This window comes from Protopterus annectens, chromosome 17.part0 (assembly GCF_019279795.1).
Source record: "Protopterus annectens isolate FY-2018-M chromosome 17.part0, PAN1.0, whole genome shotgun sequence".
Lineage (NCBI taxonomy): Eukaryota > Metazoa > Chordata > Ceratodontiformes > Protopteridae > Protopterus > Protopterus annectens.
Genome location: NC_056751.1, coordinates 26,265,754 through 26,285,252, shown reverse-complemented (window position 1 = coordinate 26,285,252; position 19,499 = coordinate 26,265,754).

Sequence of the window (19,499 nt, the reverse complement as noted above, 5' to 3'; positions counted from 1 at the left end):
TTTTGTGCCTCTTGCTTGTTTAATAATGTGGTTTGTGCCATTGTAATGCTGCATTTTATCTTTTTTACAAAATAAACTGTGCAAGTTTTCATTACATTTGGTTCTTTTCTGGCTCTTTTTCATGCTCATTTATCTTAATTTACCTTCACTGTTATGTCTGCACCTCATGGCTCTGGATATTTGTCTCTGTAATCCCGGTTCTGACACCATGTCGCTCGGCTAGTCAGGATGTAATAGACGCGTCTTTGTGGGTTCTATTCAAGCAGCTTTATTATGTGCAAACACATCATGACTAAAGCTTATTAACTTCAATTTAGGTAACTGATATACAAACTAGCTACATTCATTCTTACATGTTCACTCTCTGGCTACACTTTCAAAATGGCATTGGGAATAGAATGTGCCTGCTGTTTATATATGCACGTTCAGTCCTTGATATGTTTCTTAAAGACACAGCACAGACACTCTATTCTACACTCTGCTTGCTGCTTTCCATTTTTCCTACCTTCATATACATCACTTTCCTTCCCTTTTCCATCTGGCTGGATAGCTTCCTCTGGCACTTTTTTTTTTTTTTGGGGGGGGATTTCAGCTTACCCCTTACTTCAGATCACCTGGCTCCCTCTATTTCTCCTTTAGCTCAGTGCAACTGCCAGCATAATCCTTTGCTAGGTACATTCTATCCCTGCAAACATAAAAGCCCTTCAGTCCATGTAGGCTATACAGCTTCCCTGCAGCTGTGAGAGGAGTGAGAGAGCTGTTACCATCATAATGTGGTCAAGCTGCATTTTTCAATTGCCCAGTCTGATCCCACAATGTGCCAGCATCAGCAACTCCCTGGACAGACAATGACAAATAGTTTGAGTGCATGTTCCACCCTGGCCCTATATGGCAGTCATGTATTCTCTGTCCTCCTGCCCTCCCATCCCAGCATCATTTCCCTGAGCTCTGGCATCTGCCATGGTTCCACTAGATAGATGCAAATCATGGCCCATTCCACCTAGGATAGATGTGTCCATCCTCTCTGCCAGCACTGTCACACATTCAAACTGCTGGTCAGACTTAGGTTGCTTAAGTTGTAGTCAAAGTTTTATCCCTTTAAACTTAGGGGCTGCCTAAAGATGCACTAACATACGCAGCTTAACTAATAGATGCACTGGTTTGAATTTCAGATGCATGGTAAATTTGTTCATTTTTTCAATTTTTTTTTATTAAAATTTTTCATAATATAAAATCAAAAATGATATACAGTACAATAGAATTTGATGTTAGGGTTTGTATAACATGAGCAAGTTATTAATCTAGGTGTTCATACACTGTAATAAACAATTTCAATTTAGCTAAAGTTAACAGTGGATTACCATTAAGTTATGATTGTGCTATGGTTCAGTCAGGAGGTATGAATATAGTAAAGCAATTGACCTATACATTATGGTAATACAATAAGAGTTTAGCTTTAGGGATAACACCACTTTAGTGATACACAAAAATCTAAACTACTATACATATACACATATTTACAAAAATGTCACCTTAGTTGATGCTGTTACTACTTTTAACTAAAGAGAGTGATTAATAACTTTATGTATTTTCCCATACCTTGCCATTCATGATAGAATATCAATTAAAACTTTACAGTAGTTCTAATAATATGTTTGGTTCTTTTGACTTTTGGTGTACAGCTTTTAAGCTAATACATATTTTTTGCCATGTTCTTATATTCTGTCCAAGTAAGTGTGGATCTCTCCAGTCAGTTTGTGGCTATGTAAAATTTTAATAAGGCACATAGCGTTATAGTGATGTGTTTAGTGAGGCTATTATTATTGCTTGTGAAAATATGTAGTATCACTGTTTGCCATGATAGTGCAGATTTTGAGTAGCCTGTTTTTTTCTAAAAGGAATCTCAGTGAGCACCATAGTTTATAAACTTTTTTGCAGCTCCAGAAGATATGTAAAATATCAGCTTCTTTATTAGGACAAAAAGGACAATAAGGTGACTTGGATTAAATTTGTTAAGATGGACAGGTGTATGGTATGCATTATTGATGATCATGATCTGAGTGTATATTAGTTTCTTAAATGGCGTCAGTTTTATGGCGTGTCCAATGGCTAATTCCTTCTGATTTTCTGTCAAGTTACTGCAGTTTTCTTCCCAATACTTTGAAAATAGGATTGTATTTTGATATTTTATTTTAGTTCTTAATTGATATGTATTTGAGAGCATTTTCTTTTTGTATAAGAGCAATTTTTGAATTTGTTGTGCTACTTTGATATCTTGCTCATTTACAATAATATCCTTAGTTATTTTGTTAATTAAGTATAAGATTTGTTTTATTATCACATAGTATTTATTACTTGCTTTAAGAGTGTTCTTGATGTTTTCCATTGATAGGTTTTGTAACTGGTAGAGGTTCCATACTGTATGATTTTTTATTAATGGATATTTGTCTAAGTTTAACATAGAGCTTGCTAGTTTTATATTAGGATTGTTGTGTATTGGTTGTAGAAGAGTAATCGTATCTTTTAGTTTTAATGATATTAGCAGTTTTTTGAAAATTTCACACATTGATTAAAACTGGGTGAATTTTTAATGTCTTAAGGGTTTCTTGATTTAGGAAGGGAATCGCTTTTGGGTTAATTTTAGATGGAATAATATTTTGGTGAAATAATTTAATCTATAATAGATACCATTATTTACCCAATGGATTGTAGTTAGCTATTTGAATAATGCAGGCAGCATTAATTATTTCATGGTAGAGTTGTAAGTCCGGAAGGCTTAGACCTCCTTTTTCTTTTGGGAGTATTAGTTTGTTGTAACTAATTCTTGTACTCTTTGGGTACCATATGAATTTTGCTAGTCGAACTTTTATTTTATTAAAGAAGGTTGCTGGAAGTTTCATGAATGTGGCATTCATTTGGTATAAGATTTTCGGAAGTATGTTCATTTTGACAACTGAGGCCTTCGTAGAGAGTTTAAGCTTTTCCCATTTGCTAATGTTGCAGATTATATTAGTCCAAGTTTTTAATATGTTGTTATTAATCATATCTGATTGTGTATGACTATAGATTATACCTAAATATTTCAAAGTGTATTCTACTTTTATATTAGTTTCCGGAAATTAAAATTCCTTATGGTCTAGGAAGTTTAGTGGATAGATAATTGACTTATTAGGATTAATAGCGTAGTTTGATACTTGAGAGAAATTGTCTATGGAAACTAAGATTTTACCAAAATCAGTATTAGGGTATTGAAAGTAAATATTTAGGTCATCTGCAAAGGCTGTGTATTTTATTTGGGTTTTTGATACTAAAACAAGGTGATGGTATGTTCTTTGACTAATTAGTAGAAGTTGAGCTTCTATATAGAAATTAAACAGGTTTGGGGAGAGTGGGCATCCCTGTCTGGTGCCATTAACAATTTTTATCGGGTTAGATGTTTTCTTATTAATATAAAGTCTTGTAGTTGCCTTACTGTATAGTGTTTTGATCATTGTTATGTATTCTTGTTGGAATCCAAATTGACAGAGTATAAAAAGGAAGATTTTTTGACTGACTCTGTCAAAGGCTTTTGTTGCATCCACTGATAAAGCATATTTACGGGATTTGTCCTTAGCACATAGGTGGGTTAGTGCATCAGTGGTTAGCGTATTATCCCATACTTGTCTCTGACTCATAAAGCCTAGTTGCTCAGGTGAAATTATAAATGCAGCGACTTTCTGTATTCTGTATGCTAGAATTGTTGTAAGCTTCTTCAAATCTATATTTATCAGAGCAATGGGTCTGTAGTTGTTCAGATTTTTGGAGTCAGTGTTTGGTTTTAGGATAAATATGGTCTTAGAATTATTAATATATAGGTCTGAGATCCCAAATTCTATTATATGGTTGTATATTTTTAAAAGTATTGGTGCTAATTGTTGTTGGAAGTGTTTATAGAACTCTGCTACATACCCATCAGGACTAGGAGCTTTCCCTCATTTTAGCTTTTCAATAGCCTTTTTTACTTCCTCTACTGTTAATGGACTTTTTAGATTGTTAGATTGAGTATCATTAATCTGAGGGAATTCTAGGTTGTCTGCAAAATTTTGGAAAACGCCGTCATGGATATGATCTTGAGGACCATAGATGTTTTTAAATATTTCTTCAAACGCCTGTATTATTTCATTATCTGAGGTAAGGGCTTTATCTTTATATTTTTTTCTTGTATTTTACAAGGGGGGGTTTCCTGACATTAATAAGTCTTGCTAGTATTTTGGAGGGGTCTGCGTCCATTCCGCATTATTGTACAGCATTCTTAGTTCTAGGAATGTATATTGCTGCATTAGAATCTCATTTAGTTGTTTTTGTAAGCTTGCCATTTGTTTCTCAAGGGTAAGTGAGTGATAGTTTTAGTTTACCCTCTATTTTACATATTTTTTCTCTATTTAGTTTTTTTATAAAGTGATGCTTTTTGAATCAGGATACCCCTCACCATGGCTTTAAAGGTTGCCATTAAATATCTAAAGGAGTATTATTGTTTGTAAGGTTTTCATTTAATTGATTAAAAGAATCAATAATTTCTTGCTCCACTTCTTTGATTTTCAACAGGTTTGAGTTTAGGGTCCAGTTTGAAGTATTATAGGTACTAAATGTAGATTTATTCTGTGTTATTATTATATTAATTTTTGAGTGGTCAGATATTGATCTAGGTTCTGAGTTATAATGAACTTCATTGACAGCTATGCTTTGTGAGATTAAGAATATGTCAGTTCCTGACTATGTCTTATGGGAGGGTGAGAAATGTGTGTATTTGGTTCTTAAACTATCTGTGTTTAGTTCAAAGGGAATCCACTAGGTTAAAGTCTTCAATTAATTCTGCTAGAAAGGTTGTGGTTTGGGGTGATTGATTATTATTTTTATTTGATCTGTCTTTAGATGGATTTATTGTCATGTTCCAGTCTCCATCAATTATAATCAGATGGTCTGGGTGCTTTAGTAACAAGTTATAGATTTCAATGAGAAAGTCAAGCTGATAGCTGCAAGGACCATTGACATTACAAAGAGTGTTTTTTTTTTTTGTTTTGTTTTGTTCTTACTAGATCATGCAATGTGGCATGCATACTCTCTGTGGATTGTGACTTGGACTTCTCTGTATAAGTCTCTCTGTACAGATATATCTACTTGCATATTTTTATTATATTGATGTGTGTCAGCTTCCACAGTTGCTGTACTACTTATTTATGTTCCCTGAAGATTAGCTATCTGCACATAAGCATTGCACTTTAGGTATTTAATGACTCTCATTGGCATTGCAGAGCACCACATCACTGTACAAGCTTCTGGAGAACAGCAGTGCATCTCTCTGACTCTTAGCTTATGTAAAGCCAGGGTGATACAATCTGAAACAGATCATTAGAAACTTCCATTCAGACCCAATACATCATACACAGATGACTCTGAATAAGACAGGAATGCAAGACAGAAGAGGAAACAACATGCCATGCTTTTTATATTTATGACAATGTAAGGAACATTCTGTAGGGTGCAGGTTTCCTTTAACAGTAAAGCATATATGGTAAAGTTGCTGATCCCCCTCTCTCAAGAAAAAATGAACAACACTGCCAGTGAGAAGAGAATCAGACTTATATATACCCTCCCAGTGATATTAGAACAGAGCGCAATTAATAAAATCATGTCTAGTCTTCATGAATGTGTATTCAAAAACGTTATAACTTGAACTTCTTGAGAAAACTCTAATAGTTCAAGCATGCTTAAAATATTAAACAGCATTCTGTATGCAAAAGCCAAAAATTGATATGTGACTAATTTTTGAACTGAAGTTATACTAAAACTTATCTTAAAGGCAAGCTGAAATATTGTAATGACATAAAGATGGTTAAATTTTATTCTGCAATGGTCAAAGTTTTTTTTTTTCAATCAACCATTTTCTGCTCGTTTTGCAATGCATTCTAAGAAAATGTAGTACTGGATGAGTTCATCTCAAAAATGATGGCCCAACCTTCTTCTCAAATGGATTAAAAGGAGTCTTCAAAAGTACTAGACCCACATCATGATGCCTCTTATCTGTGGTTCCCATGGCACTGAGTGAGGTAAATAAGTTAAAGGGCTTATACAGATTGACTATAAGGTGTAATGCCAAAAAGCTTGATAAATAAAATAGAAGTGAAAGACAATAGATGCAGTCTAACAGTAATGAGTTATATATTCATATTGATTTAATTAGAATTTCTGTGTGCTCCATGACATGAAAATCCCTGTAGCTAGATTATTACAATTGAAATATATTTTCTCATATCTTCTTAATTACATTAAACAATGTTTTTTTTTCTTTTGCACATCTTGGATTTTCACATGCTTCTCTATGTTCATGACGATTACTTTTACACTACATCCTGCCTTTATTTCTTATTTTTGCCATAGTAGTTGACTGACAGTTTATCTTATAGAAATAATTTTCATTATTTGATTTTTTTAGCAATGCACAAGTTCACTTGTTCTGCCACATCTTATCTTTTGATGTTATCATGTCTATGTTTCTTAGTAGCCTCTCTCCTGTTTCAGCATTCCTCCTAGCACATATAATTCCATCTCTTATTAGAGGATCATACATTTAACCAAATGTTCTATCTTTGTTTATGTTCTAAATTCAGTAACATGGACATCTTATACACTGATATAGAGCAAATATATAATAAATGGCAAGTTCTTTTTAGACTTACAGTAATTACATTTTTTTCTGAGTGCTACTATTTCATCTTTAACCTCATTGTGAAAATTAAAACAGTTAAATGTCATTATGGATTTTTCCCTGGTAATCTGCAGGAATGCAGGATGTTATAAGACAACAGACTTTTCAGGCAATCTAAGATGTAATTAAAATATTCAAATCTAAAACTTCAAGTTTTTACCCAAATATCCTTAAAGTGCATGTATTCCATATGACTGCAGTTGAGTCTTACTTCCAGTGATTGTTATACTTTTGCACCTCCTAAATCTGAAGCTAAGAAAGCAAATCTATTTCTTCCATTATATAATATATTTCTTCCCTTCTGGCAGACATCTTCTCACTTTCTGACACCATAAAGCATATATCTCATGTCAGGAGGCTAAAGAGAAATTATAAAGTGACAGTAAAGATCATCTAACCTCCTGATGTCACAATGATATCTTTGTCCCCGGGATTCACTAATCTCCCATGCAGGAATAAGTTATTCCTGCATGGAAACAACTGTTTAAGGGCAGCACGCCAGCGCGTCATGCATATTAATGAAGGCGCGCTGCTTCTGCTCCTAAATGGAGCATGGACGAGTGGAGGGGGTGTGTCTGAGAGCAGAGCTCTCACAATACACATGTCCCTGCACTCAGGAAGTGCCGTTCAGTAATTACAATGAGCAAGAATGCTCAGAGGAAGTTGCATACCTCCCAACTGTACAAATCATCACATAATGTCCGGATTTGTTGCCTTAACAGTTGGCCTGTACCCCATTTGTACAGGGAAATCATGGGATGATGTCAGGAATGAAGCCATGAAATAATGGCATACATTTGAGTCTCAGACACCAAAATCCATCAGAAAACAATCCTGTTACTCTAGCAACTTTCCCAAGTTTATAAGAGCAATAATTAAAATATGTCCATAGTTGTACCACAGTTTGTAAAGCTTTGTCCAGATAGTTTGCCTGAAGAGGTTGAGAGGTATGGGAGGTTGCTGGGATGTCTGCCAAATGTGCAGATGCATGCAGAAATTCACAACAATAAGTGAAACTTGTCCTTTCCCAGAGAAAATAACAGTTTAGAATTTTTTTTCAAATAGATTAAATTTAACCGTAGGTGCACGGGTTTGCCCATTGCTTAGTTATGCATACTGTAGCTTAAATAGCACAAGAAGGTAAATAGCAAGCTACATTCAATTGAAGCAAAATTGCAATAGTGTAGTGGTCAGAGTGTTCCCTTTACAAGCAATCATTCCCAGTTCGATTCTCACTGTAGTAAATTCCATTTTCCATGTGAAATCACTTTATGAACATTTTTTTGCTGTATAGCCTACTAAATAACATATATTTGTGAACTGGAGTACTGCATTAAGTGCAGATGTGAGGTGTCATTGCAATAATGTGGAAAAATCTACAGATAAACACAAGTGTCCCATACAGTATATGCACGCATGAATCAGGGATACTAAATTAAGGTATAATGTGTAATGAATGATAAATCCATAGACTGTCCAAATCTACCACTTTCCCAAGACCCATGTTTCATTTCATTCTAAATTAGTGTGGGGCTAAGCAGGAGTAAGCAGTTTTAGGCAGTAGTAAGTGGGTTTAACCCTGTTTGTGCGGGGGTAAGCAATGCACACACAGGTTAAGCAATTTTGAAGCTAACTCTCTGTGAGCATATTTAACTGGAAGTTAGCATTGCTTACCATCACGCAAATGCATGCAAACCCACTTACAACTGCTTAAAAGTGCCATAATCACTCTGTATCCAACAGCCCCTGTTCTACCCAGCAACAACCCAGGACCCTGTAAACTATAGTCACAGCAGTTAACCAGTAAGCCATCACAGCTGTACATAAAATTGAGATATACCCAAACAGATCCTCACTATAGCAAAATCACAATTTACATGTGAAAGGAATCTATAAACAGTTTTATGTTGTATAAACTACTACATAACATATATATGTGAACTGGAGTACTGCATTAAGTCCATATGTGAGGTGTCATTGAAATAAAGTGGTGAAATCCCCCAATAAACACAAGGACCCTATACAGTGTAAGTACACATGAATCACGGATACTAAACAAATATATAACATGTAATGAATGATAAATCAATGCCAAACAGTAACTAGTGTGCAAATTTAAAAATAAGCAATGCTAAGCATTGCACACCCCTGCTTACTAGGTGTAAGCAATGTGTAGCCCAGCTAAATCAATTTACCCATTGGTATACCCCTTTAAGCAATGCCAACCTTAGGTAAGCATGTTTACCCATAGCTTAGCATTTTCAAAACTGTCCAATCATGGCAAAGTGTGGGAAATTGGCCCTATTTAAACCCCACAGGTGGGAATACATCTCATAACTGGTTGCAGCTTCTTCCTGTATGCACTATGGCCAGTGTGGGAGAAGGATCACGCTTCTGAGCACAGAGCTGGGGCATCCATGAGTTCAAAGTCATGGTAGGACTCCTCGTTAAAGACCATGAACAGAGACTGCTGCAGGGCCAGTACCAGGGTTCCCAATATAAAGTGGAAGCCTGGGACCGTCTCGCCTGTGACCTCACCAGTGCCACTGGCATCCCTTGAACTGGTGAGCAGGTCAGGCATCACTATGCTGACCTGAAACGGAGGAAGAGGGAACTCTTGGATCAGTGGATCCAAGAAGCTAGGCAGGGTGATGTCCCAGCAGTGTGTAAGTACTCATTCTACTACCTGTTTAATAATTGCCAGCTCATGTATATTATGGATAGGTATGGCTAAATATGCCTCTTTTGTCTTTGACAGCGGCAGCAGAGCAAGTTTTCATAGTTTCATAGTATAGTACTAGGCTATCTGCCCTGGGACATTTGTAAGCCTAGCCATAGTGATGTGGCTTTTGCCACCCCTTGAAATGGTACAAAAATGTACAGAATAAATCTAGAATACTGTGCCTCTGTCTAGTAGTGACACAATGAAGGTTGTGAATCAGGAAGGCAGGTTAGTAATAATCTTGCATGTACTGTCATAAGAAATAAATCTAAAAGTAGTAGAAAGTTAATTGCCAGTATAAAACCTGCATTGTGTATGGCATGTACTGAATAAACCAGAAAATATGGCAGGAAGAATTCCATATAGGTTGTATGTAAATAAAAGGGTAACAGCCTGGCAATAAAGGTCTAACTCCCAGACTGCTTGTGTTTACTCTGGTATGTAGTTGTTGCATTCTCTTAATAGTACTGTCATATTAAAAACTGGTACCCACACTGTGCTACATAAATAAAATGTGTAGGAATGTCTGTATACGACTGTTGTAATCACTAGGTCATATTGCACAACTGAGAGAGACTTAGACAGAAAACAGTGAAATGATAGACAACATAATCCAAATAACACACTCAACTGAGATGTGAAGTGTTGTATTTTTAGCACACACAGCCATGGTTTGAATCCTGGGAGTGGTAATAAACTGTATGCAGAATCATACCCCACAGCTGCACAGATATTGTCAGAAAGTCCAGATAATTGGTGTAATTCCCCTGCCTGTCACCCTTTCCCCCTGGCAAATCAGTGGGATGATCCCAGAAGTTTAGGCAGCAAATAATGACATACAACTGATTGTCAGACATCATAACTGTCAGAAATATATCTATAAGAAAAAAACTGTCACTCTACCTACTCACCAAATAGTTATGAGAGTAATAAGCAAAGTAAGTCCCATCTCTACCACCATGTTGTGAAGCTATGACCAGAGTGTGTGCAGTAACAGAGACGTATGTGCATAATAATAATGTGGAATCTGGTAATATGTGTGGCAACATTCAGGTAGTGTTAACAAACATTCCCCCACAGGTCTGTCAGGTACGAAAACTGTGCCTAGAAATAAAAGATTGAAATCCTGGACTGGTACTATTTAGTCTGGTACTGTATGTCAGTGTTAATGTTGCAATTTCTCTGAATAATAAGGTATTACTCATCACTGTGATCCATGCAGTGCTACATAATAAAACTGTCTAGGAAACAGATGGAGATGGAGAACATCGATGTCTGTGCTGTGACAGAAACCTGGTTCAAGGCTCCTGAGAGCACCCCAGCACTATCAGGTTTTACCTCATATCATGCGTTCCGGCCCCAAAATCCGGACAATACCAAGAAAGGAGGGGGGGTATCCATATTCATCAAGGACACCCACACCTCAAGACTGGTGGCAACGCACGATGCATCGGAGACCATCCAGGTGCAATTAACCATAGGCAAGACTGCTCTGCAAATTGTAGCATGTTACAGGCCACCCTCACAAACTCAGGAACCTCACATGGCTTTCCTGAAAACACTGGAGGGGATAAATGTATCTCCAAACACCATTATACTAGGTGACTTCAATTACCCAAATATAGACTGGGAACACTACTCAAGCCCAAACACTCTGGCCCAAACGTTCCTGGAATTCATAAACTCAAATGCCATGGAACAACTAATCACCATCCCCACAAGAGGAGAAAACATACTTGATCTCATCATCACGAACATGGGAGCACAATGTTCAACACCGGAAGTATACCCCTCACTGGTGAGATCAGATCACAAACTAATCTCGTTGGAGGTCCTCATCCCACCCCCACCTGAAATAAAAAAGACCACAGTAAAGAACTTCTCGAAAGCCGACTTCACACTTCTAAAGACTAGTGTGGTCTCCTTTAAGGCCCCGAGCCGGGAAAACAGTACTCAAGCCGAATCACTTACAAATGCATTCTACCAGCACCTGCAGGACTGCATGGATAAGGCAATCCCAAGCAAAACAAAAACTCTTTGTACCAAAGGCAAGCGTCCAGTCTGGTGGACCCCAGCCATAAACAAACTCTACAACAAAGGAGGAAGCTACTACAAGATAGAGCAAAATCCTTAAAAGGTAAGACACCCTTGATCACTATAAGTAAAAAACTAAGAGCTCTCATAAAATCATCCAAAGCAAATTTTGAGAGAAAAATAGCTAAAGACTCAAAAGACAATCATAAGGCCTTCTTTAGCTATGTTAGAAACCTGGGAGGAAACTCCCAGATATGCTCAGAACTAGTTCAAAATGATGTGAAGATTACTGATCCTACAGACATTGCCAACATACTGGCTGACAGGTTCAGTGCAAACTTCTCCCCTCCCCAAAGGAGAGATATCTATACCAAGCGATTGCAGCCCCCCAAACATCTCCAACGCCCAAGTGAGAACTGCTCTCTCCAAAGCAAAAAACACAGCATCCATGGGACCTGATGGTGTCCCTGGCTGTGTGCTCCACGAACTCAACGAGGAATTAAACCCACAGCTAGGACAGCTGTTTAATCATAGTCTTACCTCTGGATCATTGCCCAGGAGTGGCACTGCAACTGTGGTCCCACTTCACAAAGGTGGTGCCTCCACCGACCCTGTGAAAATTACCGTCCCATTAGCTTGACAAGCCTTATCTGCAAAGCCATGGAGAGGATCATAATGGACCTCATAAATAAAGACATAGGGAATTTGCAGACTTTGGATCCATCCCAGTTTGGCTTTGTCAAAGGCAGATCATGCCTTCTAAACTTGGTTGACTTTTTCGAAACAGTCACCAAAGCCATTGATGAGGGAAAGGCAGTCCATACAGCCTACCTCAATCTGGTGAAGGCCTTCGATACAATACCCCACTCGGGTATCATTGAAAAACTCATCAGCTTAAATGTTAACCCATACATCACAAGATGGGTTGCAAACTGGCTGAGTGACAGAACCCACAGGGGCAGAGTTGCTGGCGCCATGTCAGACTCAAAGCCTGTCACAAGTGGTGTACCACAGGGCTCAGTCCTGGGCCCACTCTTGTTTGGCATCTACTTTTCAGTACAAGCAAACACAGGAGGGTTATGGCTGACAAAGTTTGCAGATGACTGCAAACTGGCCATAGTAGAAAACACATCTGACACAGATATCCTTCAGAAGGGTCTCACAGAAACGGATAACTGGTGCCAGAGCCATGGCCTAAAGTTAAATGCCAAAAATGCATAGTCATACCCTTGGGAAAAACAAGGTTACCCTAGCTACCAAATAGGTGGCAATCCACTGAGCACAGAAGAAGTTATCAGGGACCTGGGGACCCAGGTTGATAGTAGTCTGTCATTCGACACCCATGTAGCTAAAGTAGTTAGGAAGACCTTCTACATTGCCCACCTTATCATGAAGGGATTCTCATCTAGATCAAGGGAGGTCATAGTCTCCCTATACTCATCACTCATCAGACCAATGATTGAGTACAATGCCCCATTGAATGTATCTGACCCGACACTTGCAGCAGCTGGAGAGGCCACAAAGTTCCTCACCAAAAGGATAAAGGGTCTCAAACATCTGTCCTCGCTGCCCGACTGAAAGAACTCCAGCTCTATTCAGTCGCTTACGCTGCTCAGAGGTGACCTTTGCCTAACATACAAGGCCATGTCAAACCCAGATTTGATGAATATGCTTCACCTCAAAAATCTAGATCCGTCAGAGCCACAAGGGCGGAGACTTAAACCTCGACACGGCTATTAATAGGACGTGCTGGAGGGATAGATTCATCACCCAAAGACTCCCTATGCTGTGGAACAAAATCCCGGTATATGTGAGGCAGAGCACCTCGCTGGCCTTGTTCAAGAGAAATCTTGACCAATGGATGGGAGATCGCAGATATACCCCAGGGATTACCTCAGTGTCACTGCTCGACAGAGGCACAGCAAAATAATGGGTATAGTTCCCCATACTAAAGGGGAACTAAGCCACAAAACTATGGGTTAGGCTTGTAAATGCCCTCGGGCAGATAGCCTAGTATAAACCTATGAACCTATGAACCTATGAAACCCTGTATAAGAGTGTTGTAATTATAAGATCAGATTGTAAACCCACGGGAGACTTATAGATAGAAATCAGAGAAAAGATACACAGCAATATCTATATAGCACACTCAACTGTGATGTGCACTGTTTTATTTTTAGCAGACACAGCCATGGTTCAAATCCTGGGAGTGGTAGTAAGCTGAATGCAGAATCTTACCCGTCAACTGTACAGATTTGTCCAGGATGTCCAGATAATTGGCCCATATACGCTGCCCATTACCATGTCCCCCTGGCATATCAGTGTGACGATCTCTGACATTTAGGCAGCATTTAATGTCATATAACTGACTGTCAGGCCTGTAAATATTTGGAAAATGTATATGAAAACAAACCTGTCATTGTAGCAACTCACCAAAGGTTTATGAGGGAAATAGTCAAAATATGTCCGAGTTTCACCTGCATGTTGTCAAGACTTGCTCAAAGTGTGTGCAATAAGAGATGGAGAGGTATGTGCATAACATCAACCTGGAATCTGGGAATATGCATAGAAACAGTCAGGTAGTGTTAACAAACAATACCTTCACAGGTATACCAGGTAAGAGGTGTATACTGCAGGTAAAACACAGTTCATGTATATAGTTGTCTACAACCATACCACTGTCCAAACTAAGGCCATAGGGTAGTGTAATAATACATGTAAGGTACAGATTACAGCACTGACTAAGAAAGTAATGAGCCACAGGGATATACAAGTTGTTAAGTGACATCCCCCCACCATATCTGCAACAATAATCTAAATACACAACTCAATGGGTATGTGCACAATTAAATCTACTGTTGGGACATATGTCATGTTGTTTGATAAATACTGAAATTTGTTTCTATGTATGTGCCATGTTGAAATACTCTCACATCGGTAGCATGCTGTCATCAATGTACCTGCATGCTGTTGTAATGACCACTGTGGTTCCATATATGCATGTGTTCTGTTTGCTATGCAACTGTTCCATATCTGGTGTTTTGGGTTAATGGGAATATCTATGCATGCTGTAATACCTAATCCTGGAATGTGTTAACTATTACTAACCCACATATGTTTTACAACTGAAACACCATAGCACATTTGGGAAGGCTGGTCCCAGCGGACCAACTCTCCCACCTCATCTGGCCATGGCACCGGGCACCAGCACGTCTGGGGCCCACCCCAGGACCTCCTCATCTGTTAGTCCTGTACCACCTTCAGGTGGAACCATCTCAGGGGATGGGGCTCGCCCCCTCAGGAGTGGGCACGGAATGGATACTGTCACCCATTGTCAAGTCTGGGGTCTGTTGAGTAGTGAGTTCCGCAGGGAGTTCAGAGATCTTCTACACCAGCTTGAGGGCCGAGTTGGTGCATCTAGAAGGTCAGCCTGCCCCTCCTACCCATCCACCAGTGCAGCCACTTTTGGGGCCGTGATGGTGCAGTGGTGACTGCTCATGGGAGGGACCTCAGTCCTACTGTTTCCATTTGTGGGGTCATGGGCTTCCGACTTCCAAACACGCCTCCCCATCCAAGGTGTTTATCTCCCATATGTGTCATGTACTGCTCCTGTATGCTGTCTTGTCTGTCTTGTCTGTCATCCTTCCCAACCTACCTCCCCAAATATACCTACTATCACTCCCCAACATCCCATGCTCACCTTAAAAATAAAGGGCAATCTGTTCCCCCCAAAAAATCTCACCCCATACGTAGCTCTCCATTTAGCACACATGTCCACTGGACACATCTAATCTGGTCTAATTGGCTTCACAACATATTATTGTCATCCTCACCCCTCTCTCAGGAGTATGAGTGTCCAAATCTACCTCCAAATCAGTATATATATATATGCACAGCTGTTGGTGTAGAAGAAATGGGAAGCTATGGACCTTATCTACACCCATCCTGCACATCCCTAGCTATTTTCCCTACTGTCTTTCCCTCTTTGTGCCCCCTTTTCACCACTTTCCTATTAACCATTTTTCTTTTCTTTTAAAGAAATTAGTGCGGGGGTAAGTGGAAGTAAGCACTTTTAAGCAGCAGTAAGTGGGTTTAATCCTGTTTGAACGGGGGTTAGCAATGCCTACACAGGATAAGCAATTTAGAGGTTGAGTGCAAACATATTTAACTGGAAGTTAGCATTGCTTACCTTCGTGCAAACCCACTCAAACCCAAACAAGCCCGCTTACAACTACTTAAAAGTGCCTTAATCACTCTGTATCCAATGGCCCTTGTTCTGCCCAGCAACAAAATAAACAGTCTTTGCAAGTTTCAAACCTAGGACCCTGCACACCCTAGCCAAAGTGATTGACCACTAAGCCATACCAGACATACATAACCCTGATGTTTTCACAAACATATCATTCAGCATAGTCATTCAACAGTACAGGAAATGTATTTATATGTGTAAATCTATGTGTGTGTGTGTATATATATATATATATATCTATCTATCTATATATATATATATATATATATATATATATATATATATATATACATATACATATATATATATATATATATATATATATATATATATATATATATATATATATATACATACATATATATATATATATATATATATATATATATATATATATATATATATATATATATATATATATATATATATCTACAGATATATATGTCTACATATATATATGTATATATATATATATATATATATATATATATATATATATATATATATATATATATATCAATATATAAATATGTAAACATATATATATATATATATGTGTGTGTGTGTGTGTGTGTGCGTGTGTGTGTGTATACAGATATATATCTATAGATTTAAAAGAGAATACAACAAATACATATATGACCAAAGGCACCATTAATTGGGATGAGGGGGCCCAATCTAAGTACCTCTTGTAATTATTGATATCATCCCCTCCCTCACAGCCAAACAGATCTGCCTTGCAACACAATACCAACACTTGCAAGTCCCATACCCAGGACCCTACACAACATAGCCACAATAAATTAACAGTAATCCATCCCACCTGTACGATGTCAGGATGGTATCAATAACATATCATGCAGTGCAGTCTGGCTACCATAGTGAATGTACAATGTGGAAGCAATAAACATTCCAATGATACATATACACACACACACACACACACACACACACACACACACACACACACATATACGCAGATACATATATATATATATATATATATATATATATATATATATATATATATGTATATGCATTGTTTGCTTGTTATTTCCCTGGAAGCTAATTCCACCTAATACGCAACTTCTCAGCGCTTCTGTGGATCACTAGTGATATCTGCATTGCTTACTGTACTTATTTCCTTGTTTCACTTGAAAGAAAGTTACTGTTTGTCGTTTTTGCATTTAGTTACTTGTAACACATTGCACTCAAGTTACCTGGCACTTGCTCACTAAAGCAATTATATAAGTCAGCACTAAAAATTAAAAGCACTACACCCTCACTCCCCACTGGCCCTTGTTTTCAATTAAGGATTTCCCAATATTATTCTAGCATGTCCAAAGGTCAGTTGTCAATCTCCTCTCGGTCCAGCTGGTGAATCTGGGAATCTTGAGGCAATGTTATAACTGCCTCATGTACACAGACAACTCTCTCCTCCTCCCACATAACACAAATACTTGCGAGAGATGCAGCTATTTTGCCAAACTGGAGGCTGAGCTCTCTCAACTCAGGACTGGCAAGACCAGACAGGAGGAGAAGGCAACTAAACACACCACAAAACCAGCCTCACATAATGCTACCACTCCACTGAATCAAACACATAAACACACAAAGACATACTCGGAGGCTCTGAGTAAAAATTTACCTAAACAGCAGAGGCCTCCAAAGCAGACACCCAAACAACTGCTACCTCAAGACACCCCACAAGCAACACATAAACCACAAAAGCAGTGTGCAAAGCAGTCACAGCCCTTAAGGCCAAATACAACACCAAACATACTTGTCATAGGTGACTCCATAGTCAGACACACTGACGTCCCACTCACCAGACTGAACAAGGAGATGGTCACAGTAAGCTGCCTATCGGGCACTAGAATCCGCCACATAACACAAGCACTCGGGTCACTCCACGGCAAGTACAAATATGACACAGTCATTGTCCATGCTGGTGTGAACGACCTGAGGCGTACCTCCCTGGACTACATGAAAAGAGACATAGAGGAGCTCTCTGATTATGTAGCCCAGGCAGGTATGACCCTAACCCTGAGCAGTATCCTTCCTTCACCAAGAATGATGCCACAATATAGAGACAAGATGATCAGCTTTAACAATTGGCTTAATGTCTGGTGTCATTCAAAGGGATCCAGTGTCTGTCTGCCTGGGATGACATGCTTGACAAGCCACGCTGCAAGGACGGCTTGCACCTGTCACCCTGGGATTCGGATATTGGCTAAGGCTCTTGCCACCCCCATAGTGCCTTTTTTAGGCAAGGCTCAAATTCTAAACCTACCACCCTAGAAAACAAAAATGGGAAGAAACTGAGGGTAATGCTGCTCAATGCCAGAAGTCTAAATCTCAAAATGCACGCAGTCAAGGCCCTTCTCAGTATGGAGAACATCGATGTCTGTGCTGTAACTGAAACCTGGTTCAAGGCCCTTGAGAGCACCCCAGCACTATTAGGTTTTACCTCATATCATGCGTTCCGGCCCCAAAACCCGGACCACACCACAAAAGGAGGGGGTGTATCCATATTCATAAAGGATACCCACACCTCCAGGTTGGTGGCAACGCATGCAAGCTTGAAAACCATCCAGGTGCAACTAACCATAGGCAAAACTGCTCTACAAATTGTAGCATGCTACAGGCCACCCTCTCAAACTCAGGAACCCCACACAGCCTTCCTGAAGACACTGGAGAGTATAAATGTATCTCCAAACACCATCATATTGGGTGACTTCAACTACCCGAATATAGACTGGGAACATTACTCAAGCCCTAACTTTCTAGCCCAACGGTTCCTGGAGTTCATAAATTCAAATGCCATGGAACAGCTAGTCACTGTTCCCATGAGAGGAGAAAATATACTAGATCTCATTGTCACAAACATGGGGACAAAATGCTCCACACTGGAAGTATATCCCTCATTGGTGAGATCTGATCATAAACTAATCTCACTGGAAATCCACATCCCGCACCCACCTCACACAAAAGAGACCATAGTGAAGAACTTCTCTAAAGCAAACTTCACACTACTCAAGACTGGTGTGGTATCCTTCAAGGCCCCTGAGCCAGTGGAAACCACAACCCAAGCTGCGGAAGCCCTTACAAATGCCTTCTATGAACACCTCCAGGACTGCATGGATCAGGCAATCCCAAATAAAACCAAGACTCTTTCCACAAAGGGCAAGCGTCCAGTCTGGTGGACCCCAGCCATTAACAAACTTTACAATAAGAGGAGAAAGCTATTATATGATAGAACAAAATCCATAAAAGGAAGTCACCCTGATCATTATTAGTAAAAATATGAGCACTCATAAAATCAACTAAGGCCAATTTTGAGAGAAAAATTGCCATGGATTCAAGGACAATCATAAGGCCTTTTTCAGCTATGTTAGGAACCTGGATGGAAACTCCCAGATATGCTCAGAATTAGTCCAAAATGATACAAAAATCACTAAACCCACAGACATTGCCAACATACTGGCAGACAGGTTCAGTGCAAACTTCACCCCCCTCCCCTAAAGGAGAGATAACTATCCCAGCAGTGTAGCCTCCCGGACATCTCAAATGCAGGTGAAAGCTGCTCTCTAAAGCTAAAAACACAGCATCAATGGGACGGATGGTGTCCCCGGCTGTGTGCTACACGAGCTAAATGAGGAATTAAACCTGCACATAAGGCAGCTGTTTAATCTCAGCCTTACCACAGGATACGTGCCCAAGGAGTGGCGTACGGCAACTGTGGTCCC